The sequence below is a fragment of the Cyanistes caeruleus genome, chromosome 11 (genome assembly GCF_971803275.1).
Source record: "Cyanistes caeruleus chromosome 11, bCyaCae1.hap1.1, whole genome shotgun sequence".
Taxonomy (NCBI): Eukaryota; Metazoa; Chordata; class Aves; order Passeriformes; family Paridae; genus Cyanistes; species Cyanistes caeruleus.
Genome location: NC_141711.1, coordinates 20,451,054 through 20,478,121, shown reverse-complemented (window position 1 = coordinate 20,478,121; position 27,068 = coordinate 20,451,054). Strand labels below are relative to the sequence as shown.

The window sequence follows — 27,068 nt, the reverse complement described above, 5'->3', positions numbered from 1 at the left end:
TAAGATTTCCTCAAAATAGTAAAATAAAAGTAATAATTGTTTAAAATCCTGTCTCATCCATACTGTGTGGCGTTGTTGGAACTGGGTCTTTGGTTGGAGTTATGGCTGCTTGATCTTGATGGTTGTGCACTCAAAAGAGTTGCTTCACTTGGAATGCAGAACAGATGCTTTTCTTATTCACTTGAAAGGATAGTGTGGTGCTTTGTTGGTATTTCCCAGACCATGCAAGTCCCAAAAGTTATTTTAAAAACTGTTAATCCTCTTCTTAGGACAAAGAAACTGCTGAAGCAAATTTTGAGGATAGGAGAGCTGCTGTGTTACTTGTCCATCTACTTTGGGGTTCTGGCCACAGACCAAAAACCTTTGTAGCAAATGGTTATAGAATAGCTGGCAGCAAGAGGTGGTTTTAGTATTTCTTTTCTTCCCCCTACACTCAATTGTTCAAAAATTCCATTGTGTCTTAAAGCTGGAGGGTTCATCAACTCACAGAATTCATGGAGTCCATGGAAGCAGAACTTTCCTTATGGCTGGTAACAGGATTTCTAGTTGCTCAGAAACTATATAGAGAGCTGTGCCATAGTTTTGCTTGTATGTTTGAAGTGTTAAAATGTTGTATCATGACAACATGAGGGTGGATGTTTCGCCCCACTCCTCTCTCCTCTGTGCAAAATGTTGTATTTTGGGTTTGAGCTGATTTGTTCCAAGCTGTAAGGAACCCGCAGGTGAGTTGCCTCCAACTGCACAGTGTGCACTGTTTTATTGCTCCTTTCTCTCCTCCCTCTCTTTTTGGGTTAGGTTTCACCATGGAGAATCGAGCAGGATCTTGCTGGATGATTTTTGATGACAGCAGAGCCTCTATAGGGTGCTTTCCTCTCTCTTCAATGGAGGATCAGAAACCCTGGAGTCATAGGTGGTACCAGTAATCTGGAAGAGGCTTGATAAAATCCTCAACCATGAGAACACAGGTTTTAAATTTGGCTGTTTGATTCCCTTACATCTGCTTTTTGCACCTACATTGCTCCAACCACAAAGATGTTGGCTGCTAAGAGTATATTCCAAATCTGCCAAACACATTATATTATCCTGTCTGCTGATTCCTGATCTGTTCCATCAGCTTTATTGGATGAACATCAAACTCCTGTTGAGTCCTGGTCATCTGTTTGTCCCACTTCACAGTGCCTGAGGAATCCTCGAGTACTACTGATGTGGCTCAGCATCAACCTACCACTTTTTTTTTTTATTTTTTCCATTTCCAACTGTTCTCAGTCTCTTCCCTCTAACATATTCCAGTTATGTGGAACTTCCAGGATATTCCTGATGACATCTTTTCCCAAGATGTTTCTGCTGTGACATCTGCTTGGATGACTAATAAAAATGAATAAACCCTGAGTTACTGCAGTTTGAGCTGAACTTAGCCTTGATCTTCAGATCCTTCTGGAGACCAGATTGCAGAAATGTGCATTCTTGTGCATTATTTCCAACTCTCTTAAACTTTTAGTTTTAGATCCAAAACATGGAGGTTTAGATAGATTGTGCTTGTGGACCTATGATAACTCTGTGCTGCTGTTTCCCTGTTTTTTTTATTTTATTTAATTTAATCTCCACCCACCACTGACTTTATGTTCCACTATCTAGTGATGGAAGAAGCTATCTTACATATTAAATGAGGCTTTTGAGTGTGTAATCTCTTGGTGTAGCTTGAAGATTTCTGGTTGTGGTGATGTTATAAATAACAAAACCCATCATCATTGTCATTCCTGAGTACCATGCATCCCACAGGGAATCCTTCAGGAACCTACTGAGTGAGGAGGTGCTTGGCACTAAAAGCTGATTTTTTATATCACCAGGTACTGGGAAAAAATAAAATAAAATCTAATATCCATTTGATTAGTAAATCAATATATTTATCTATCTATAGAAATGCATTCAAGATGTTTAAATGTCATGTGCCTTAGTTTCTGAAAATAGTGCAGAATCATCATTTGCAGTAAAGGCCTTAAAATACCTTTTTATGAAATAAAATAGTTTTTTCTTCTTAAAATGTTAGTAGGCATTCTCAAAGGGGGCACAGTTATAGAAGGGGAAGTAGTTCAAATGTGATTCCGTAACTTCCATTTTGGTTTTGTTTATTTTTTTAAGACTTGAAAATCAGACGGTGTTTTAAGGATTTTTTAAGTTGATGCTGGGGATTGCAGTGGTGTGTCCTTGCTGAGAAGGCTTGTGGCAGACCTTCAAATCCAAGTCCTTACTTTTCAGTCTGGTGTAGTGATGATGACTGTCATTTATTTCACTTAGAAGCAGAGCATGCTTTTCAGCAACTTTGGTGTTAAAAGACATGACCCAAAGAAATTTTATAGTTTTCCCCCTGGTGATTCTGCTGCCAGATAGATATATTGGAGGGAGGTCACACTTCCAGGGATTAACACAGGCTGGAGCAGGATAAAGCTTCGTCCGAATAGAGTGGGCAGAGCTTTCCCTGGGTGTAGCTTCTTGGATGTCTTCTCATGTCAGTGGGTAACCAGTACAGGACTAGAGCTAATCAGCCAGCTTGTATGCCCAGAGTTTCCCAGAGAAAGGGAATCTTTTGGAAAAATGCTTATCCAAAAGGAAGCCTGAACTGAAAATATGGTGGTAATGTTCAAGTTACTGTTTGATTTATAATCAGAGTTCTGCTTAAAACGATGCTTCTTAATTCTATGTATTTTTAGGTGGTGTTTCAGCTGGGTAATAGACTTGTGTAAATATGTCTACTGACTGAATGTGTAATTAATGTCCAGAATAAAAGAAATGGAATTAACAAGATTTTTCTTCATAAGGACTGCATTTATCAGATAGGTTTGTCTTTGTTGTCCAGCATCCTGGTCTAGTGGAAAGTACCTATGGCAGTACCCCTATGGGAAGGGGATTGGAATGTGGTGGCCTTTAAGGTCCCTTCCAAAGCAAACCATATGTGATTGTGTAATTCTGTGAATATGCAAAAACTGGATGTAGATTGTTACACTTCCTTGTTTTGGCTCTGACTTGCAGTAGATTTGATTTTCAGTGACGAAAACGCGCTGCTGCATCTTTAGCTGGCTCTTCAGCTGACTCTGAATTTGTCCCCACTCCCTGCACCCAGATGGCCTATTCAAGATGTGGCGTAGAGTCTTTATTTCTACTTGCTGGTATTGATTAAATTGTAGTGTCCCCTTTTTTTTTTTCCTTTTCCTTTTGGAATACATTAAATGCATTTTTAAGAGCTAGATGTCACAATTGCAGGATTTGAACTAGTTTGTTTAAACAAAAAACCCACAAAAACTGGAAGTCTGTATTTTTTCTACATTGTTATTTTTACATTTATTTAATGACAGTCATGATAGAGGCTGATTTATGCAGGATTTGAAGTGTAGCTCAGCTGTGGATTTCTACAGCAGTTTATAGATAGCTTAGAAATGTTTGTAGAGGCTACATAGTGAAAATGTTTGGCTGTTATCTGGCTGAAATATGTAGGATATTCATTAAAGATATTGATATCTTTGTTCTGTTACTTGGAGTTGACATAGGTCAGCGCTGCTGCTCTCTGTCAATCCCACCCATTACATCTGTTCTCCATGTAGTCCAAGGGCTAAAATTTAATTAAATAAATATTCTGGTTTTGTTGATTACTGATATTAGATCTGATGTGGTTTTTGGCTTAGTCTTTGTCTTGTAGGGTTGGGATTTTTTTATTATTGTTTTAAACTAATTGCTTTTTGTGAGAAATCAGGAGTATGACTTCCTTCTTTCCAGTCTGTTTTTCAGTGGTGACGATTATCTCCTAAATGTTAGCTCTGAGCTGACAGAGCCACGCTCCACCAGGCACACCCACTTCTGAACACATTCCCAGAAAGTTAATGTTAATAGTTAACACTGTTCCAGAAAGTTAATGCAAACACCTCCACCTTCTTCCTTCTCTCAGCTTCTGTCATACTGACCATGTAAAAAGAGCTATTTGTATTTAGATTTGATTAGTTTCCCTGTGCTAGTCTCCAAATTTGGGGCACTCTTTAAGCGCTCATCTGCTAAAGCATCTTGCAGGTGGTCAGCTCATGCCTTTTTGGGGTTGTGCATGTAAACTCATCTGAGGTCTGGCCATCATGGCTAAGGGTCTTCTGGCTGGGAAGAGACTAAAATCTTTGTTACAAGTACTGTTTTGGAGAGTGTTTTTCTTGTTTCTGTTGGGGGATTTGTGGGGTTTTTTTGGTGGGAGGAAGGATGTTGTGATTGGTTCTGTTTGATTTTTTTGTTTGGGATTTTTCTTTTGTTTGGTTTGGTTATTTTGTTTGTTTGGGATTTTTTTGAGTGTGTTTGGTTTTTAAAAAGGCCTTCAAAAATAATGTCATGTGTTGTATACATGCTGGAATAGCTTCATCCCAGTGAAGGCAAACAGCAGATCCTTGGCAGTATGAGCTCGGCTTTAGCTTGCTTTATATGTTATTGGATCCTTGGATGGATTTTCCACTAGAAAAGAAGCATTATTTTCTGAGTTCAGGTAGGCTAACCCACTATTCAAAGTTGGCTTGCAGTGTTTGTAAATGAGGGCACACCATAGTTTTGTATCATGTAGCCAGGATTATTATAAACAATGGCATGTTTCCTGCTCTTTGTCATTGTGCTTAATTTCATGGTGTCATGGTTTGGGAACAGTACTCCTCAATTCAGTGCTCCCACCAAGCCTTTCCAAACCATGTTCCACTTGCTCTCTCCCTTGTGGCAGCTGGAGAGGAGAATTGGAGGCACAGCAGGTAAAGATCATGAGCTGAGAAATCAATTTACTGAAAACAGCAATGAGGTAAGAAAATTAATAATGAAGGCAGCAATAGTAATACAAAATGAACAGGAAAGTGGCCAACAAGCTCATGTGCAGGACCCCTGACAATACCTGACCATGACCTGGAAAATTATATGAAGTGGCATGGAATAACCTCTGGGTTCTGCAGTAAAAATTAACCCTGTCCTTGCTGTAACCAGGACACAGGGATTTTTTTGGGATGACACTTCAGAAACAAGCACTGGTAGTCAGGTTTTTAGTGCTGTAGTCAGCCTGCAATACTAAGCAGACCCAGTACAGCAGAGGGAAAATACTGACTAGTGTCTTGTTAGGGGAAAAAATATTCTTCTGAGTCCATCAGCTTTGTAAGAAAATGGATATCTATTTTATCCAGATTTAGGTCCCAAGTATGCTCAGAGTTCTGAACCAAATGTAGACTTCCCTACAAGTCATGTTATGAGTGTTCTCTGTATTCAAATGTTAGGTAATCTCCTTCAATTACCCATAAAAGTGCTTGAGGATACAGATTGTAAAGTAATCTTAGTTTAAGATCTGGGATGCTTAACAATTGGGGATTGTCTTCAAGATGTCAATATCATTAAGAAAAAGGCCAGGCTATTCTAAATAGTTTCTATATTATCTTTTACACTCTCTATTTACAGGCTTGATAGGAGTATTATTGTTTATGTGGCAAGAAGGCTTTGGTCCGTAAGACCAGGAAAAAAATGTTTATTGCCTGTTACACCCCTCTGTTCTGATGGGAAAATAAAAGTAGGAACAAAATTTTGGTTTTCTTCCCCCTTAATTTTCCTCTTTGTCAGAGGGGATGTGTTTGTTAGAGTAGAAATTGATAGAAGTTCCTTTTGTACTTCAGCTTGTGAAGTACATGGGTCCATCTGGAAAGATTAGACTTCTTTCAGTTTGGGAGATTAGGAAAAATTGCAGCAGTCAGAGAAAGATACCTGTCATTCTGGAGGTAAATATAAGATGTTTAGTGATCAGTGGCTCAGGTGGTGACATGAGGGCAGGGGAAAAATGGGGTGCTGAAAAGTGGGAGAATTTGGGTTCTGGCAAAGGAAAGAGTCTTATTCATTGTGGAATAGTCTAAACTGTTGGCTCTGCAGCAGTTCCAGGGGTCCTGCAGGCTGATGACAGAGGTCATCTTGGCATCTTAATAATGACTGATCAAATCTGAGAGAAGAAAATAATTTTCTGTAGTTCTGAGCTGTTCACCGGTGAGTGCTCTGCTGATGTTACAGGAAACTCCTAATTGCTAATATTGTCAGGAATGCTTCCCTGCCCCCCTCCCCCGGTACAAAGTTGAGTTGCTACTGTGCTGGCAGCCAGCAGTCTTGGCACCAACACCAAAGGCAGAGCTAGAAAGATGAGTGTTTAATGAATCTGTAAGATGTATGTCAGGAAAAGATTCCTTCAGGTCGAAGCTGGTGTCATCCTGGAGTTACATCTTTTTGTATTGGATAAAGTGGCATTTGATTGAGTCCTCAAGACTCACTCTCTGTGAGAGCACAGATCTTCACTGGAAAAAGTGGGTGTTGTAGGAAACTCAGGATGTGTCCCTGCTAATTCTTGTAAATCTCTCAGCTTCTTTCCATTCTCCTAAACATGGGGTTTGCAATCCCTAATGGGGCATGAGGACTCCTCACTGAAGTGGCTTTACTTGTCAGGGTGGTAAGACATTCTGGTGCCTTGAGCTGGAACACAATTTTGGCACTGTTGCTGCTGTGCAGTTTGTGGAGGAGGGCTCCTCTTATTATACATGCAGAGTTCAGAGCTTTTTGTTCTTCTAGGACTAATAGCAAGATCATATCTTTACCTTGGAGCACCAGGGGTAAATGCATGGTATGTTACAGTAGACTGATTTTTTAATTTATTTTTTTTTTAATTTTTCAAAATTTATTTTAATTTATTTAAATTTATTTTAATAACTGCATTAACCTCTTTAGCTACCTAGAGTATTTTTGGATTTCACCCAGAGTAATTGGGCATGGAACTATGAGGTTACTGAGAGGTAAGGTGCTGCTCTAGTGCTTTAGCTTCCTCTGCAGTTAAGCAGACCATGTTTTGCACTCAGTTGCTTGACAGTTTCTAATCAGGAGAATCAGAAACTTGTCCTGTTTCAAGTACTGACTTAGACTGTATGATTGAAACAACAGACCCTTCAGATGTTAATATACAGTGCTCACACTTTGGCTGAATCAGCTACCTCTGAATTGAGCTTTGAGGTAATGCTCTTTGGTCTTTGTCAGTTCAGTTGGACGGACGTCTGACAGCAGTTGAGAAAATCAAGAGGATTGGCCTTGCTTCCTCTTGACCTCCTGAAGCTTTTTGGCTCTTCCATACTTCATCTTGGTTACCTGAGGACTTTATTTGGAGCCTGTAAAAAAGAAGATTAGGTTATTTGAGCTGTCTGTAAAACCCTGTTGGACTTGGTTCAGCTCTAAGGCTGACCAAAAGCTTGGGCTGGATCTAGGCTAGCGTGTGACCAGCAAGACAGCTCTTTGCATGAAGAACTGGTGGTGTTTTGGATAACCTTTAAGGTTTCAGCTTGAACCAGAGTGCACAGATACACGGTCTCCTCGCAGCCAGATGGATCTGCTCTCCATCTGTAGCATTGCCAGTTATTAGTGGCAGCTGTGACATGGGATGCAGAGAGTAACAAACCTTTTCTCAGCTGCCTGTTAGAAATTCCTGCTGAGAAGTCTGCTCTCACTTTCTCCTGGATAGACTGGACTTTGTGGTTGCCTTCTCTCTTGTGTCAGGTTTGGGGGAAGACTGGATTTGGCTTATAAGGAAGGAGTATAAACAATTCTTTGAGTGTTTCTGTTTCTGATTCAGGAGTAGAAAGCAGTTTAGTTGACATTGTTCCTCTTAGGATGTATTCTTAGTTTTTAGTATTTATTTATTAGTTATTTAGTATTTAGTAGATATTAGTAATTTTGCTATTATTACAGGTCGTGTGCTCTGAGGCTGTGCTTGGCTACAAACCAAAACACAGTAATGTGGAGCGAGGTGGGAGCTGGCTTCAAAGGAGCTCTCTGGCTAGCACTAAAATGAGGATGGTGACACATCCCTTGTCAGCCCCTGGAAAACCTGCATAGTGGAGTTGGTCAGCCATGGTTGGGCCATAGCTCAAGGCTCAAATTGAGCCTTGGCCGCTCTTCTCTTTGATCCCACACAGGAAAGAAGTGTCAGAGAACAGATAAATTCTGTGTCTGTAAGGTGTCCTTTGCTCATCATTATGACTTTGGAAAATGATGAAGTTGATGGAGTCTGACTTCATAACACAGAACAACCCAGTCTAACACAGAACTCAGCCACTTGTCCCAAAAACTAAAGTAGGAGAACCTCAATCTGTCCCACTCCTTCTGGTTTGATGGCAGTGACAGCAAGAGATGCCCTGAGCCTGGAGAGGGATCACAGGTGGCAGGAGAGCACCTGAAAGACAATGCAAAGCAATTCCAGCTACTCCAGCCAGTAGATTGGCTTCATTAGGGCCTGGATTAAATTCCTCTATGCACATTAATACAGCATGGGAAATAAGAGTTAAAAGAGTTGTACCAGCTGGAGATGGAGCTAGGCTGAGAGAGCTGGGGGCGTTCAACCTGAAGAAGAGAAGGCTCTTGGGAGACCTTAGAGCCCCTTGCAGTGCCCAAAGAGTCTCTAAGAAATTTATAGTGGGATTTCTGATAAGGTCCTGGAGTGACAGGACAAGGAGAATGGCCTCCCAGTGCCAGAGGGCAGAGTTAGATTAGATTTTAAGAAGAAATTCTTGGCTGTAAGAGAGTGGAGAGGCCCTGGCACAGGGTGCCCAGAGAAGCTGGGGCTGCCCCTGGATCCCTGGAAATGTCCAAGGCCAGGCTGGACAGGGCTGGGAGCAGCCTGGGACAGTGGAAGGAGTCTCTGCCCATGGCAGGAACATCTTGTTGAAATTAGACTATCTTTAAAATGCCATCGAGCCCAAATCATTCTAGGACCTTGACAAATAAAACCATGCTGTGGAGGCTGGGCTGCCTTCTCTGGCAATTGGCTTTTGCTGTGATTTCAAACAATTAAAACTTGCTTTAGTTCCATCAGCAGCTGTGACCATGACCTTCCACAATAAGCAATGAAATTATTTGAAAGGCCAGGAAGATGCTGCTGTTTTTTCTGTTTCATAAGTTAATCAACACTTGTCTTCTTCCTATAAACTGGAGTTATTTCCTGGAGGTGTGTGCCCCATTGTTTGCTTACCAAGATTGCTAAATATGTTTCAAAATCAATGTCTTTAAAGTATTGTGTTCATTGGAGGGGGGATTACTTTTCAGATTAAAGCATTAAAACTGATAGAAAATAATAATTTTGTGGTGATGCTGGCAATGGCTCCTTTTTGTTTGTTCATTTGTTCTGTGGGGGTTTTTGGTTTGGTTTTTGAGGGGTTTTTGTTTTAAAATTTTATTATTTGTCTCCAGGAGCTTCATTAGTAGGAGTTTCTTGTAATCTATCTTTTTCTTCTTGGCTCAGGCTCTTACTTCTCTTTAGTGCTAAAAAAGGAGATGACTGGTTTTTAAAATCATGATATCAGAGCTGATTAATTTGATTAATTTTGGTTGAGAGAGAAGCACAGGATGTATGTTTCAAAGGCATAGAAAGAAATAGGGATTTCTAGTTAAATATTTGGTTTTTTATTTATAGGTTTGCAGGATCCCTGTTGGCTTTGATTAAGGCATCTGATTCTTTACCACGTTTTTGATTTTTTTTTTTCCTCATGAGGGAAAACAGCTTGACATTTCACCCAAGGTGACAGTTCTCCTTTAAAGCTGCAGTTCCAGATTCAAGTAGTTACCTATGACTCTCAGATTAGATTAAAAAACTTAAATAAATATTTGACTGAGATTTTTCAAAGTCTTTGTTGGAGGCATACAGCTTTTTAGTAACTTTCAGACAGTAAGTCATAAAAAAATTTGCGTTTCTCAAATTCCAGAAGTAATTCCACCACATCCCTGGATGTGTTATAAGAATCTTATGGCTGATCCTCTTCTAAACACCTGCACCTGGTAGAGGTTTGGGTTTCTATTTTTTTTGCATCTCTGAGGCCATAGGTAAATATTTGTCTCTGTTTAATTCATTTATCTGTTCCTCCCTAGTAAATTTTTTTGGGAGAGGTTCTTTGGTGCAGTTCTGTGTCAATCCACCAGATGACACTTGATGCTTAAGGATGAAAACATAAGTGGCCCTGCATGAAAAATTCTGTATTCCTATGTTGATTTAGAAAAAGGTTCAGATCATTTTATTTCCAAAATGTTTTCATATGGTACTTGTTAAATTTGAGGGGTGTGTACAACACTCCCCATCCCTGTGAGTGTCCAAGGCCAGGCTGGACAGGGCTTGGAGCAACCTGGGACAGTGGAAGATGAGCCTTTCCATGATTCTATACTCTTGTTTAATAAGAAGTTACTGGTGGGAGCAAAGACCCTCAGAAGGTGTTTCCTTACCTCATCAGAAGGTGAGTAGTTTTGATATCCATTTGTGTGGTAGACCCCAGTACCTCTGCAGGTTTTACCACAATATTGACAGCAATTACAAATCCTTCAGGCTGGGATGAAACAGTTTACAGGCCATGGTATGCATTTGTCATGTTCTTTGCTGCCTTCCCTCTTCCCTTACCATCTGTTTCCCAAATCCTTTATTTTTTACTTTCACTCTTTTTTCACATCTTTTCTTATAATGTTCATTACGTTCATTAATGTTCTTTTGTTCCAATTCAGTTTTGTCTCAAAACTCCATAAAAAAATTAGACCAAAACCATAAAGCAGTAATTGAGATAAATTGTTTTTAAACAATTCTTGTTTAAATTCTGCTAATTCTTGTAAATCTCTCAGCTTCTTTTTTAAACTGTTAATTTTTTAACTGTTTTATTTTTTAAACTGTTCAAAAAAAATTTGAAATTGAACAAGAGGGGGTTTATGCATCCCTAATTAGAGGCAAAGCTAAGTGAGCATGACAGATTTATTGATGATAAACCTCAGTCCTGTTTAAACATCTGTTGAAGCTCAACTTAATAAGTGACAGCAGATGATTGCTGCCTCAGATGCAGTTCCTGGGTGCCTGTGGGACCCTGGAGGAGCTTCATTGTGCTGTGTTTGCAGGACCAGTCCCAGCAATCCTGGGGCTCTATCAGCTGTGCAGGGTTTACTACAAATGTGCAGAAAATTGTCCTTCTTAAAATCAACTTATTTCACCTCCCAAAAAAACCCCAAAACATTCAGGATATTCTCAAGGTGTACTACTGAAGGAGGAAAAAGATGCATAAAAATTATTTCCTTTTGGATTAAAGAGGATGTGAACAGCTCCTGAAGGCAGGCAGAAGACTGCAACGTTTCAAGGGCAACAGAATATTTACCTTAATATGAACGTGAAATTACTTGTGTGGAAAATCGTGTTTTACAGGTCAGGGAAGAGTGGAGTGGGACACCAGTCATGAGGTGGTTCAGAACAGCTCTGTTTTAGTGCTGCTGGCATTAACTGAGGGCATGGGTGGTTTGTTTGACTCCATTTACACACCTTTTCTCACTGTGGGAAACTTGGGAATTTCTTGAAAGTGGTGCTCTGCCTTTTCTGTCTTCACTTGTGCCCCAATTTTTTCCTTAGTCCAACAGGTCCAAGTTTTGCTTTGTTTCATAACCAGTACAGTAGTTTTCCACCTTTTTCATACAGAGATCCCAATTTTTCATATTCTTTTAGCAGTATGGAAGGATCTTTCCTTGAGAAAATGTGGGGATTTCTGAGCCAAGAGTGTGTTGCCAAATGTTTGTCTAAAGGATGTCATTAGTATGGAGGGAACAAACAATAACCAGCCCAAATCCAAACCTCTTGGCAGCAAGCTACAACAAAGAGCTTTTTCGACTGTTTTGTGCCAAACATTTAAACACGTGTGAGAGGCTGTGCTTAAAAGGAAAACATTCAAAGCAGAAGGGTGCCATAAAATAGGCAAGTTAGTGCAAGACAAGTGCATTGTAACCTTGTTCCTCAAGCCAGGGTGCAGTTTCATGGCTATTTGAAAAATCAAAAGACAAAAGTAAATCCTCCTTCTGCAGTTACTGAGCTGGTTCTGGGTCCACAGCATCTCAGGCCAGGCTCTGGTCACAAAGCAGTGCTCTCCAAATTGCCATGCTCAGCACCCAAAATAGCAGCTGGCAAAATTCAAATTGAGTTGTAGTTCTTTGTCTGGGTCCCTTCAGCAAAAACCTGCAAAATCTCAGCTGGGAGGTGTTTGAATGTCTGTAATTGATATATTGTTTCATGTGAATGGAAGTGTTACTTCATTAAGTGCTTTGGGGTTTTGGGGGGGTTTTGAAAAATACCTTTTGTATAATAAGATTATTATTAAGCCTGACTAATTATCATTGAACACATTCCAAAATCCAAGATGAGGACTCTAAAAACTACAGGCTTGAGTTGGTTTGAATTTTGCAGGTCTTTCTACAGGCACTGAATTTGGATCGATGCAATACTGAAATTAGGATTTTTCAATTTTTTTAAAAAAAATTTATTTTATTTATTTATTTTTTAAATTTGTGTCTATAAAGCTTTATATTTGCCTTTGGTGTGGATGTTGCATGGATTTGCCTTGTCAAGCAAGTGTGCTGCTGCTGGTTCCTGGCAAGGAAATAAGGGCATTTGTACCTCTTAGGCCTGGTAGAGAAATGAGCAATTGAGTGAATTGTAACATTTTTCTTTACAGCAAAGGATAAACTGAAAGGCAAAATTAAACAAAAATACTTTTGCTTTGTTTTTTAGAGAGCATGCATATGTACAGCTGATTACAAAAGCAGCAGAATAAAGCTTTGAATGTTAAAGCTTTTTTCATAAATCAGAAGTAGATCAATAGTCCATGTGAAAATTGCTGATATAATCACAGGCTCTTTGTTACTGTGCAAATTTCTGCAGAATAATTTGCCTTAACGCCATTTTTTGTTGTTTCTGAAATAATTTGGAAACCAAGTAAGAGAAAGAATACCTCTGGTGGCCTAGTAGGATGTTTCAGTAGAGGAAAGCAGTGTAGCATTCTGCCTGTTCCTGCTGCACTGAAGCCAGAAGTGCAGAGGGGAGGTCTCCTATGCCACCCTGTGCTGGGCACTGATGAGGCTGTGCTTCAATTGTGGGCTCAGTTTTGGGCCCCTCATGACCTGGAGGGGCTGGAGTGTGTCCAGGAAAGAGAACAGAGCTGGGGAAGGGTCTGGAGCAGCAGGAGGGGCTGAGGGAGCCTGGAGAAAAGGAGGCTCAGCAGAGAATGTCTCTCTCCACATGACAGAAGGGGGATCATGATCTGCTCCCAGGGAACAAGGGACAGGACAGAAGGAAATGACCTTCCCACCAGGGAAGATTTAGATTGGCAAGTCCCATCACTGAAAGTGAAGCATTGGACAGGGTGCCCAGGCAGTGCTGGAGTGTTTGAACAGCCCAGAAATGTTCAAAAACTGTTGCTGTGGCACTTGAGGACATGATTTAATGGTGAACATGATGGTGCTGGGTTGGTGGTTGGACTTGCTGATCTTCCAGGTCTTTTCCAGCCTTAAAGATTCTATGATTCTGTTGCAGGGTTCTGTCACCTTTAGTCATAAAACATAGATGTTAATTCAATGAAATGTTCCACTTTTTTTTTTCTTTTTTTTGTCTAAGGCTGCTGTATTATGGAATTTGGATGGGAATTGGCCCTTTTTTTTTTTTTGACATCCCATATTTACATTATTATAGATTCTTACAGAAATATGGTTTCTGTTCTGGATAGTGTTACTTTGATATAAACCTTTATATGAGCCCACCTGCCTCTTTCCATGTGCATATTTGTTAATATCTTTAAAAACAATTTTTAATGGGCTTGTAAAAACCAATCCAAGGCTCTTCTACATGTGGAAGACAAAATCTTTGAGCTATTAAGCCTTGTATGGCAGCAGTGGCATGACCCTGTTTCAAGTGTGCCGTGAAGAGGATTTGCATTCTTTGAAATATTTGAGGTTTTGCTTGGAAGAATTGATTTAAACCTGGTATCTTTCAAATACCCTTCCTGCTCAGTGCAACTGAATCCATATGGGATAATTCTCTGTTCTTTTTACCGCTTCTTGCATGAAATGCTGTTATGACACTAACTTCTCTGCATGGTGTCAGGCTCTGTGTGCCTCTTCACGTTTTTTTTCCAGCAGAATGGCACATTCTGTTTGCATAGGGCTGTGACTAATGTACAGATTCACTTTCTGTAGTGCCAGTGATGTTCTGCCAGTGTTTTAGTAGGGGATTCCCACAAGAATTCCCCTGCCTCTCCCATGTGGAGGAGTTGTGTGCACAAGGAATACATGTACTTCAGTTATTTTTCTTTGTGGGGTGGGAGAACAAAGGCTCCTATTTACTTCTTTCTGTTTGAAACAATGCTACCAGCTCGCTCACTGGTGCTGAAGGGAGTCAGCCCTGTCCCAGGAGCCGGCAGGACACTGGCCAGGAGTCCATGCTACAGTTCTGTTCCTGCTGTGAAACCTTGGCAACACTTGCCTTTTTTTCTTTTTTTTTTTTCATTTTCTTTCCTTTTCAAGTATTCTTTGTTTGAGCTGCGAACAAAGCCTGTTTTTAGTAAGTGTTTGTACAGTGCCTATCTCGATGGGCTCTGCTTTCCTTTGGGATTGTTGGGTGCCTTTGTAAGAATAATAAAATTAAAACTAGCCAGTGGTCCAACAAGCTGCTATCAAAGTACTCTCATCAAGAGCAAGCCCTGGTGTTCCACATCCCTGAGCTTCCAAAAAGCTGTGCAGTCCCTGGAAATGGAAGTTGCTGACATTATACATGCACGTGTATTCAGCTAACTGCAGAGATTCATTCTCCTCACTGATGACTTCAGAATGTCACAGAGCTGAGCTGCTCCTGTGCACCGTCTGCTGTGGGAGCACTGATAGGGATTTTGGGAAGAAAATTGTTCAGTGGTGTTATTTGTGGATAGATTTATACTCATGTTTTTCTTAAAGAGGTGATAAATAAAATTAATCATGAACAATTACTGTAACACTAGCAAGCTGTCTCCCTAAGTTTGAAATTATTAAAGGGAGTGGTTGTCATGTGTCATATGGATATGTGTACATATGTATAATGTATAGATGCATGCATATATATTAAAATATAAAATATAATCAATATACAATATATTATTTTTATAATTTAATATAATGTGATTTAATTTATTAATTTTACTATATTAAAATACTAAAAATTAAGAATTAAATGTAAAAAATTAAAAATAATTGGCCTGGCTCATGCTCTTGCTAAAGCTGTGTGGTGTTATGCACCATTCAGAGCATATGACTGTGGTTCTCCTTGCACAAAGACTACCTTTGTTTTTTGGGTGAAGTCATGGTCTGTTTTAAACCCCATGTTTTAATAATGAAGTTCACTGGAAACTGAAGGAAATGAGACCATGAGGCTTTGTCCTGATAAAAACCAAACTGGAGCTTGCAAAGTCAACTGTGAATAAATGTCCATGTCATGGTTTATGGTTTCAGCTTTCAAGTTTTGTTCCACTTTTCTAAATGTGTTGGAAGAAATATACAGCTCCTATCAGTGACCTCTTACAAATAAGTTCTGTTTAATTCCAGCGCACTTTCTGACTACGAAAATAAAATGAAAGTGGGAAAAGGCACTTCACACCTTTCATATTTGTTTCTGATCAATTTCATTGAGTTGAACTTGCAGCTCTCCCTGTTCCCCATTTCCTGCTGGCTCGGTTCTGGGTTTTCTCCTGCTGTGGTTCCAGAGCAGAGAGCTCTGGGGACACACAGACACACAGCCCCAGGATGAAATTCAGAAGTGTTTGTGCTTAAAGGAATGGTTAGCACTGCCTGTCTGTTGTTCATGATGGTAATCACTATTATTATATATATATATATATATATATATAAAATTTATATTTCATATATTATATATTATTATTATTTCAGTATTATTAATACAGTAAAATTTAATATACTTATTGAACATGTGGTATGAAATGGCTGGATCAAAGGTCTCTAAAGACCCATTCACCTAGCTTTATTGAGGAGTATTTTTTTGTTGTTGTTTTAGTAGAAAAATTACCCAGTTTAAGTAGGTGAAGTTATTTGAGTGTTTAAACTTTTTTTGCCACCATTTAAACCATACAAGTGATTTAAACTCCTCTCCTTATTTTTACTGCAGGTCTTAATGAGGGGAGTTTCTAAAATAAGTTTCAGAAATTTGTATGACCAGGGCAAAAATTTCTGTTTAGTTTGTTTAAGACTAAAAGAGCAAAGATGCTAAGTTCTTAAAGGAATATATTTTGGCAGCAGAGGTGATTGACAACAGACCTACTTCCATTTTCTCAAAAGTTACGTGGTTTTCAAAAGTTTCTCTTGCAACAGGACAGAACTCTTGCTGTCTTAATGCCTTTAAGGTACCTCCTAGTCACCTGGAATGATCAAGGTTTAAAGTTGCAGTGCCCCTGGAGTGATTGGACATGCTGGGGGAAATAATAATCAATGAAAACTGTTTTATGTAGCTTTTTAAAATTGATATTTTAAAGCAGGGTCTGTAGGGTAGCACCTGTATGCCTTATTAGTGCACATGAGGAATTTTTCTGCTGCTGTATGAGAAGGAAATGCTGGGTGTTAGCAGAGATGGGGTTTAAAATGTCGAAAACTTGAGGAGAATTGTGAAAAGTCACCTTCTAAAAAATCACTTCAGTTTCCTTTCAGGTGACTTGGACTAGGTTGAAATATATGGCAAACCTGTATGGCTGACAAAAATACCCTGAGTGTTCTGCCTTCCTTAACCAGTTAGCTCTGCAAAGGAGAAAATTGTAAAAATACATATTGCAAACCACAGAGTGTCTCTGGATGTAACTCCTCTGTAGATCTCCATTTCCATGGGCTGGTGTGCCATTTCACCTTTAGTGAAATTCTGGGATCAGATCACATGATGCATTTGTGCAGCTCTGACAGATTAGTAATTATACTTATTTTTGTTGGTTATTTAAAAGATATAAATCCATTAAAAAAAAAAAACAAAAAAAACAAGGCTCTTTTGCTTGCTCCACTGTGGCGTGCGTGATTCATTGCATCTTCTAAGGTTTGTTTTTAATTTATTTTTGGTGCATCCAGCTAATGATAATATGGATATACAGCAACACAAGTGGCTGCATCAGATACCAGTGTTGCAGTTAGGCAAGCTGACTTTTCCTTTGTTTCATTGGCAGGTGAATGTAGTTGTCAGAACATAAAATACAGGGCAAACCAATAATAGATATCAACTTGTTCCCTGTTTTTCTGGGTACATGATTTGAAGTGATAGTTTGTCCTTAACAATGTCTTCTTTTTGTTTTGGGGATTTTTTGGGTAATTTTATATCAGTTCTTCCAATAAGAGGTTATCAGTCATCTAAAAGCTACCACCAACCATGAGATTAACTCTTCATTTCTTTGCACATGGAAAGTTCTGATGAAAATCTTCAAGAAGATTACAGGAGGATCATGTAATAATTAATAGCCACTCATTTTTCAATTTTGTTCCATTTATTTTTTTGCGATAAAAGACAAAAGCCTGTTTTTCTCCTCAGCTTTGCACATCTGATACCTTGCCTTGTTACTAGGAGACGAGGTATGATTTGTATGATGCGTATGTTCCTCTCCTGGAGCACAGTGATTTTACCCCCATAATCACAGGAATGTTGGCTGGTCAGTCTGTTGCTGTCTAGCTGTTAGAAAGTCTAAAACAGTGATGCTTTTTTATTTGTTCAGGGAGGCTTCAAATAAATCTCCTGGCTGCCCTTTCCAGACACTCCTGGCTATGTACAATTTTTGTATACAGATATAAATAAATATATTCGTGACTTTTAATAATCAATATATGCTCTCCCTGCAATTTCTTGGCCTTCTGCTCAGCCTCACTGTTTACCTTTGTCTTCCCCTGGCAGCTGCCTTTTAAAGAACAGAATAATCAATCAGAGCTCCCTGGTCTTGTTGAGTTCCCCTGGTAGTTGATGGTGTGGCTTTTAATCTGTTTTTCCTGAGTGAGGTTTATGCACTGTGCTTTCTGTCCCATCTTGCTCCTCAGGGTCATTTCAGAGCAGTCAATAAAATGGGTAAGGATCTATACAACATTTTTTTTTTCTTTTTTTTTTCTGTTTTTCCGAAATTTATTAGCCAGATAGACGGGTCCCTAGAAAGGAGACAAGTGGGCAGAGGCATCAGGATGGCAGCTGCCAGCTGGACAGTGGGCACGTGAGTTGGCCTGGATCAGCCCCATCCTGCACTGCTTGGTGCCTGCTGGAGCTGGGAGAGGGGCACCATGGAAAGCTGGCATGGTGTGAGGGGATGTGGCTGGAAACACCTAAGCCCATGCCAGGTGAACCCTGCAGAGCTGCTCCATGGCTTTGGGTTGCTCTGGTTTCTGGCTGTTTAGATTTTTAACCCCTTTCAGCCCTTCCCCATTGTTTGTGGTTTATAGTGCTTTGCTGTGTTTACATGAGCAGATTTAATTCTGCTCTTTCTTTGGCTTTGTGTATGAAGTGAGATTTTGCTGTGGGTGAAATTTTGCTGTTGGTGATTATAAAGACATGATGGCCAGGCCACCTGTAGGAATTTGGGAAAGCAGGGAGAGTTGTACTGTGTGATCTGGGTCACATGTGATCAGCAAAACTGATTTTTATTGTCATATCATAAAATCAAACTTGTGTTTTATTTGTATTAGGGTTTTTGATTCGTGGCCTTGTAAAGAAATGTTGAACTTGTATTTGGCTGAGGAGGAGGAGAAACAGTGGAAATAAATGGATGGGAGTGTTTGCTCTGCTTCACAGGGAGATGGACCTTCCCTCAGGTCCAGGAGGGGTTTCTCTGCTCCTGGGCCAGCAGTGTGTGTTCTAGGGATTTTATATGTGTGAATGTAATGTATTAATTCATCTTACTGCTGTGACATGTTGCAAAATCTTTTCATACTTTTTTTCTTCCTCTCAATTCAGACTGGGGCAGAAATTGCTGCAAGTGAGGGAGGAGTCAGAAAGGGCCCTGGCCTAGGTTGCTTCTTCCACCAGTTCTGCCCTGCTCCCACTTGGGTGGAAGGTATCAGCCACTTCTCCTGGGGCACTGGGACCTTGGTGGTGTCTCCCTTTCTCTGACATGGACTGGAGAGATGAGGGAGCCCCAGGGAGAAGGCAGCTGCGTGGGGGCTGGCTGGAGCAGCTGTGGAGCAGCCAGCACTGGGCTTTTCAGAAGAAACTCCAAAGCCTGACAGGTTTTTTCCAGCCTTGTGCTCAGCTGGCTTGTAATTGTTCTCACAGTGTCTCTACCCCTCCTTTTATATGGCCCACAACTTGCTTACCTCCTCTCTTTTTGGCTTAACTTTCTAAACAAGCCGATTGGAAATGATAAATAAATAAATGGTGGATTTTGGAGTGGATCACCTACAGCTTCTGTGCTTGTAAATCGAAGTGGTCTTTGTGTTAGTATAGGTTTTTTGGTGTCCTCTACAGAGAGGCTAAGGAGGGAGGTCTGGCTCATGTGCCAAGGTAGAGCTCTCTATTTATAAACTACTGTTAAAAAACTTTTTCTGTGTGTTCAGAGACAGTGTTTGGAGAATTTTTTGATGTGCAAAATTAAATTACATTGGTAATAGTCAGTGGTGAACTGGTGACTAGAAGTTGCTTTGTTCTGTGGCAAATATTGCACAGTGAGTATTGCACTTTGGTTGGAGCATTGTGTTAATGTCACTATAGTGAGCAGCTCTTACCTCTTTCTGAGGTTGAAGAAGACCTACAAGATCATCAAGTCCAACCTCTGAATCTTATGATAGCCACTAAACCGTGTCACCAAACACCATGTTTACTCATTTTTTGAACTCTTCCAGGGGCAGTGACTCCACCACTGCTCTGGTTAGCCTGTTCCAATGTTTAACCGTTCTGTTTCAATGGAAGATTTTATTCTTAATATCAAAAAAATACTACTAATAATGTCCTAAAAATACTAATTGAATTTGTATAAAATATAATCATTTTGATGAAATTGTATTGGCTGTTCTCACTGGGATTTTGGTGCCAGGCTTCCACCTCCCATGGATTATTTTTGTTGACTTTCCATGGGGATCCTGACAAGACCCAAGGAGGGGGAGGGTGGCAGTGGTGTGGGTCAGGATCTCACAGAGGAGCACTGTGGAGCAGTGTGTCACAGGGCTTTTGTTGATGATCTTTTTTCAGTTCTGCAAGGGACAAGATCCTTGAGGTGATCTGCTTCATACTATGTGTGAGAATTGTTTGTAAGAGAAAGGTTACCCTGTGATTTAATGACAAGGTGATGCTCCTTACCAAGCCTTCCTGAAACTGGTCCTCCTTGCTACAGCCTCAGTGCTGCAACAGGTTCATCTTTGTCAATCAAGTTTTAATTGCAACTGAACATTAATTTGTCATTAATTCCTGCATAAATTCCAATATGTAAATGAAGTTTCTTCAGCTCCTCATTGGAGGGATCCTGTACTTATTTCAAGTAGCATCCTCTCAGCATTTCAGGGAAGTTTCATGCTTTTCAACTGTGTGAAATATGGTACAAATGAAAGGAAGTGCAGGTAAAATTATAGTAGTAATAGTAAAACACATTTTCTTCTCCTGGACTACACTCCCACGCAGTCTGGCTTCAGAACATCTCCACTAAGTAGCAGGAATTGCCATCAGCGAAGCCCCCTCCCCTTCCCACATTTATTTCCATGGTAACCCGGAGAAGGCATTCTGCAGCCTCAAAACTACTTTTGCTCTTTCATCATGCAAGCCGGCATTGTCAAGGGCTGAGTGTATTCCTACAGCTTTGAATGAATATATATATAAAAAAAAAGAAGAAGCCTGAATTTGGCTGGGCAATTTCTATTTGGGAGGCCCTGCAGCAGGAAGGAACGGGCAACCTTCAAGTGACCTAGTGTCCGTACATTGCTTAGTAAGGAAAAACCAGTCTTGCTTCATTAATTGATTAACGGGGAGGGTGGGGGTCATCAGGATGGTGTGTGTGAAGCGAATGCCTTGTTTTCCTCAGTGCTGGGAGGTGGTGGGCGAGGGGCAGATGGCTGGCCAGGCTGGGCTGGCGAGCTGCCGGTAAGCGTGCATGCTGTGATCTGTTCAAACAGCGCTTGCTTGTGGAGTCTGGAATGCTTTTTCAGGTATCATGTAGAAAATGGTGTCTTACTGGGTGCCTGCTCTTCCACTGTGGTGTGCATTAGCCTTTTCCTGCTGTGGAAGTGTGGGGGGGTTTGGCGGTGTTGCTGAGTGTGAGCAATTTAGTGCTGGTAGTAAAACATTTGCTCTTTCCATGCAGCTCCATAATGAGCTGTATTGGTTTTGTTTTTTGAAAATCCGTATTTATGCGGCATTTGCGTGTAAATGTTGAGAGGATTTTATTCTTTCTGAGCTGGCTAAGGCTGTTTGATTGCTCTGTATGATAACAGCAGCATGTGGAACGCATAGTACTTGGTAAAAGAAAAAACCAATTGCTTGCAAACAGTGCCTGCAAATGGGGGATGAATGAAATGATGTTGTAAGTAATTATTTTTTAAATAATCTGGAAGCGGAAACCTGTTGGGTCCAAGTGTGGTCAGAATCTTGTATGGTAAAGGGTTTGGATGAATTATTAATTTGAATTTTCTGCTGATGTCTGTTTCCATCCTGTCTGAGTACCTGATGCACAGTGCAGGAAAAGTATTGGTTAAAATATTTCAGGGGTGCTGCCTGATCAAAGGATTCAGTTGCCATTTGATTGGCTTGGGACAAGCTGGCAGGATTTTTTTCCCCTTTCTTACATTATTTGGTGGGGAGGGGTGAAAATGTAGCTTTTTTTCTAAATGTGTCTGAAGTACATAAATGACTGAGAAGTCACCATGACAACATGGGGACCTGGATCAGACTTCCCTTCCATGCTTTTGCTGTTTTGTTGTTTTAAAATATTTGTTATTTAGGCATTCCTTAAGGTATATGAGGATTCCTCATATCCTTATTCCTTAAGGTATATGAGGAGTATCTTACAGCTCCTGCTTCTACAGGGCTTTTAATGATATCCAGCTCTTAAAGTAAATGGTGCATGCGGGGCTTTTTTGGATTAAGCTCAGCACAATCTATACAGTTTGCTGTACAATTAAGGTGGGATCTAAACAAGGACATGAGCACCTCCAGCAGGAGTTAAGGGCCTGCCTTTCCTGCAATTTTGGTGTTGCAGATCTTCTGCTGAGCTCTTCCGTGGTCCTGAGGATTCCCGTGTGCTTGTGGTGTTCCCATGTGGAACCCAGAGCCATTCCTGAAAGTTATGTCCAAGCTAAGGTGTAAGAGAATCTTTGTTCAGGAGTGCCTGGAGTTAGGGGCAGGCTCAGGGACAAGAAGGAAAAAGACTGATCATGCTCAGGAAACAAACAGTTCTTGCACCCTTCTTTGCCAAGAGGTGCTGAGGGTACCTCTCAGGGGGAAGAGGATTTTGTGAGATGTGTTGCTGGCTGTTCCTCTCCACTTGTTGGGACGTAGTGAAGCCATGCTGCCTCAGGGGAGTAAGGTTTGTGTTCAGCTCCTTTCTTCATCTGAGGCTTTCACATTTCACCACTTACAAATTTTGGAGTGGTGAACGCAGACTGTGTGAGGAGTTGAACCAAACAGCAATTCTGCACTCTCCTGAAGCCCTGGCACTGTTCAGAAGGGAATGAAAGTTTCCCCAGCTTAGAGAGGGTGTGCAGGGAAGGCAGTAGCTGCAGCACAGTGAGTAAGAGGCTTTGATGGGGAGTTGTGGAGGAACAGCATTTGATTTCTGGTCTCCACTGCCACAGCTGCAGGCACGTGTGTGGAATTAGATGTGTTTATCTTGTGGTTGATATTTTGGGGTGATCCAGCTTAGGAATCTTCTAGAAGAGTATTGACTTTGGGGAGGAGACATCTTACCTGGAGATCTCTCCCTGGTGTTGTCTTCTCCCTCCTCCTGTCAGGTTTTCTAGGGTTGGAGAAGTGTTTGTTTCGTACTTGTAGCAGCACCCTATGTAATTGATAATGAATTTGGTGGAATAATGACTAGTAGCAGATGTTCTGTGGAGGTGACGTTTCAGGGTCAGCAGAGGAGGGTAATTACATACTCCTCAGTTATCATCATACTTCATGATGGAAAAAACCCCACTAGCATTTGGGTAAATGAAAGTAAAAATCATTGCTGTTGTCGCTTGTGCCCATCTAAACTTGGAGGGAAAGGACATCTGTGACATTTTCTGAGAATGTATGGATTTACTTGCCCTTGTGGCAGAGTTGAGTGTGTTTCAGTACTGAGGCAATGAAAAGAAAGTACAACATGCCAGTGACTTTCACCTTGTATTATTACACTGCATCTCGACATGAGAATGTGAAGAACCATGCATTTTCCTCTGGATACCCATTAACCTAATATTTTATTTGATGCCAAATGAATAATAAAATGACTTTTTTTAATTTGGAAAATCTTGAGTTCTGTCTTATGCTGGAGCTAAGTTTTCAAGTAATGCTAAAAACAAATTTTCTACAGCTGGGTAGGATTTTGTCCTTTGAAAAAACACATGTCTGTGTGATGTAGCCTATTTTCCCTTTTTCTTGAACTTACCTGATGTTATAATTTTGAATATAGAAAATGTGCAGAAAACATAGTCCTTTGGAAATTCATCTCAAACATCTGAGAAGATTTATTTTGAGACAGAGGCTCAAATAATGAGATAAATCTCAATATGAGATTTATCAAATATGAGAAAAACAAGTAAGAGCAAGAGCCTGGTGGAGTTACACAGACTTTTGTGGTTACATACCTTGCTTTCAAGATTCTTACAGTTAGGATGCATATCATAATGCTAGAGGCAAAAACTTTAAAGTCCTGAATTTAGGAGTAGCTAAAAAATAAACATAAACCCACGCTTCCTTTCCCTGCCAAAAAACCCCAACCACAAACAACAAAAGAAACCTCTTTTTATTTCAAGTGTTGGAGTCAAGCTTGATGCTGCAAGGAAATCAACACCAAAATAAATCCCTCTAACGTACGAAAATCCAGTGGGGAATAGGGCAGAGTGACACTGGTGATGCCATTATGGCATTCTTGGTACTTAAGGATTCTGGTGATGGAAATGATGCTTTTTTTGCTCCACCTGCTCTCAGCAGTAGTCCTCTAAGAGCTCAGTGATGATCACCTGAAATCAAGGCATCTGTGGTTTTTTTCTTATTAGTTTTATTCATTTCTGAGTGGGGGAAAAAAAAAGTCTCGATTTCAGTCCTACAGAATAGGATTAAGTTAATTTACAGTATTTTCTTAGGAACAGCCTTGTTTTGCTGAGTGTCAGAGCTTGCAGTGTAATCCTGATTCTTGTCCCTTCCTGGTGCAGAGGCAGTGTGGGTTCATGGATCGCCATGAAGAACTGCATCCAAAATTTAAAAATTCTTTCCAGCTTACAGGGTCCCACTTACCATCCTTCAAAAAAGGGAAGACTTCATCACAGTGGATAAATCCGCAATTCAGTGTTAAAATTTAATCTTGTTTTCAATAAAACTGTTGTTCTTTGCCATGCTCCACTCCTCCCCCCTCCCCCCCCCCAAAAAATTTCTTCATGTGCAAGTTCCAACAGGAAACCAAAACTGAACCTTTTCACTTAAGCATGGGATCAGTTGAAGTTTAATTTCCCCTATAAATGTGATATGGCAATAGAAAACCCTTGCCACAAAAATTGTAAAGGTTTGGGAAACATACTTCACTGAAAAAGCTCAAGGTCTCGATCTCTTTGGTTATAAAAGGCAAACTGGTTTAACTTAGGTTATATTTAGTAAATGAGTGGTAAAAATGTCATGGTCTGTGAAGGTGGAAAGATCAAACCGGAGTTATTTTCCTTGTAAAGGTGACTTTGCTTTTAAGAGGAATAAATGGTATCAGTTTTTGAATACTTTCAATACTTCTGATTCCCAGTGAAGAAGTATTTTATTGCAGAACAAGAGGTTTTGATATATTTTTTTTCTGTGCCATTAGGTAATAATAATTGAAAGGAAGTGTTTCTGTTTGCTGGCCAATTGAGTTGCAGTAAACCATGTCATGCCCGGGGTTCTGCAGAGTGTAGTACCTGTCACAGCAGCAGCCCCAACTCCTCTTTCTGCTGCCTTTGGTGTCACTGTGGCTTTCACACCACTGCCCTATGCATGGGATCAGCTCAATCAATTCTGAGTCGAGTCAAAACCTTCTAAGTAAGAGGAATGTAATGGCTTTGGTTGAGGGAGCAGGGAAGAAAAACTCTTTCAGTGGGAGGATGTTAAGTGTAGTATAAAACCACACCATTAGTCCCACCACCTGTATCTTGTACCTGTGTTAAATTCTGCCCTTTAGCCCAGGATTTACCATTTCTTTCTGCTGTTGGGTGTTTAGTCTGGTTTGTTAAAATGTCCTTTTTTGGAAATACTACTCTGAGAAGCAGAATGACGATAGATACAAAACGTGGAACGCTAGCAATGCTCGTCTGCTGGTCCTGCCTTGTGTTGAGTTTCCCTTCCCTTCCCTGCCCAGCATTCTTGTGTTTCCTTGGTCCAGCCTGGATGGAAAAATATGAAGGGCTTCAGGGCTGGGCCCTCAAAGAGTTAAATACAGAGAAGTACTAATCAGTGAATATTTAGGTCATGGAGGACTGAGACTGGAGAAAGACAGAACATTACTGACAGCCAGGGGGTTTATGTGGGGGAATATCTTGTGTGGAGTAGCAGTACCAGATTTTGACTTTGTAATTGTACTTTCTGTTGTGATTATGTTTAGTTGCATTGCTGTTGCTTTGCAGGAGGTGAGGTGTTCAGTATGACCCGCAGTGGGCTTTCTAGAACCATTGCTTGTGTCTTTCATCATGTCCTGCAGCACTACTCAGAGCTGACTTCCTAATAATCACAGGTATTTAGAAGATTACCTTTAATCTTCAGGTAATTTGTTGTCTTTTCTGAGGAAATGGTTACAAAATTCAATGTCTTACTGACTTCTTACAGGGCTCTGACCCCTAAATTACTTCTCGGTGACATGGATAGGTCCAGTTTGAAAAGTGTGGTATACAGGCTTTGCCCTGTCCTTGAAGGCTTTGGTTCCTGAGGGCAGGGCTTTCAAGTCTTATCTCTCTGTAAAATGTCATTGAACATCCATGGTGTGATCTACATAAGAATGGTAATGATGAGCTCAGTGTGTGTATGTCCCTGGGGAGAGAGGCAACTCCTGCCTGCTGTCCCTTATGGCCAGATGGTGGTGACTCCTAAAAGGCTTGTTTGCATCCTCTTTGAACACCAAAACTGCTTGGAGCCTTTGCCACTTTCAGGTGATGAAACAATTAAATTTAACAAATTTAACAATTTGTTTGTTTAAACATTTTTTTTCAAAGTTAAAACCCAGTAATTTTAATGTTATCATGTGTATTTCTAATAGGTTGCTGAGTGGATTGGAATTTGTGCTGTTAAATGTTAATACAACTTAAGTTCTTTAGTCAAAGAAGCCAATATATTTTTGTTTTTATACAGCTTTTATGGTTTTAATCCTGAAAATGTTTTGAAATAAAACATATCTTACTGTATAGAAGAAGGAACCCTAATGTATAACATAGTTTAGAACGTGTAAGAAATTAAATTTTACTTGATATGAAGAAATTTGTATGTTTTCATGGCTAGAATGAATTCTTTGATGGAACTGTAACCAGCTGTTGTAATTCCATCATCAGATCTGGTCACTGAACTGAAGTATTTGGAGAACATCCCTGGTTGGGTCACTTACTCTGAAAACTGCCTGTGCTTTGTGTATGCTGTGCACTCTGGCATTCAAATGTTATTCAATGTTTTAAAATTGCAGGTACAGAATTGTAAGATGGCTACAGCACGTATTGGGTAGCTGCTTGTATTAAATGCAAAAAGAACTGGAGGTTAGCACACTTAATGTGTGTTACACTAAGCCAGTCACACGTTCCTGTTATCAAATTTATCCCCTTGTGGAAGATTAGTAGGAGATGAATGTAGAAGTCCTCAGTAGAGTGCATCTTGTGCTCTGTGCCTTTCTCAGCATACATCTGTGGCAGGGGACGTTGCCTTTTTGTGCATCTGAGAATCCCAGACTGGCTGCTCTGTGGAGAGGAAGAGGGATCTGTTCAGTTCAAGAATGTTTTATTGTAGATACTGGGTTGGGCATGCTGTAGGAGTTGCATTCATGTATCTAGGCAGGAAAAGAAGGTGAGCCATGGTGAAAAAGAGGAAATACTCTTGGATCTGTGACCAG

General features: G+C 40.3%; 1 protein-coding gene across 5 annotated transcripts in view; it reads left to right on the top strand.

Moving 5' to 3' along the window:
- Nucleotides 1-27,068, top strand: part of FGD3 (FYVE, RhoGEF and PH domain containing 3) — a 96,279-nt gene that overhangs the window by 8,374 nt on the left and 60,837 nt on the right. The window contains exon 1 of one of the 5 annotated variants that reach the window (XM_023935649.2): nucleotides 20,554-20,753. The exons of 3 other annotated variants lie outside the window; for them this stretch is intronic. The gene's annotated coding sequence lies outside the window, so the exon portion shown is untranslated. Of the gene's footprint in view, nucleotides 1-20,553; nucleotides 20,754-20,838; nucleotides 20,974-27,068 lie in introns of those variants that run through there. One more of the 5 variants, XM_023935650.2, reaches the window with a different exon arrangement.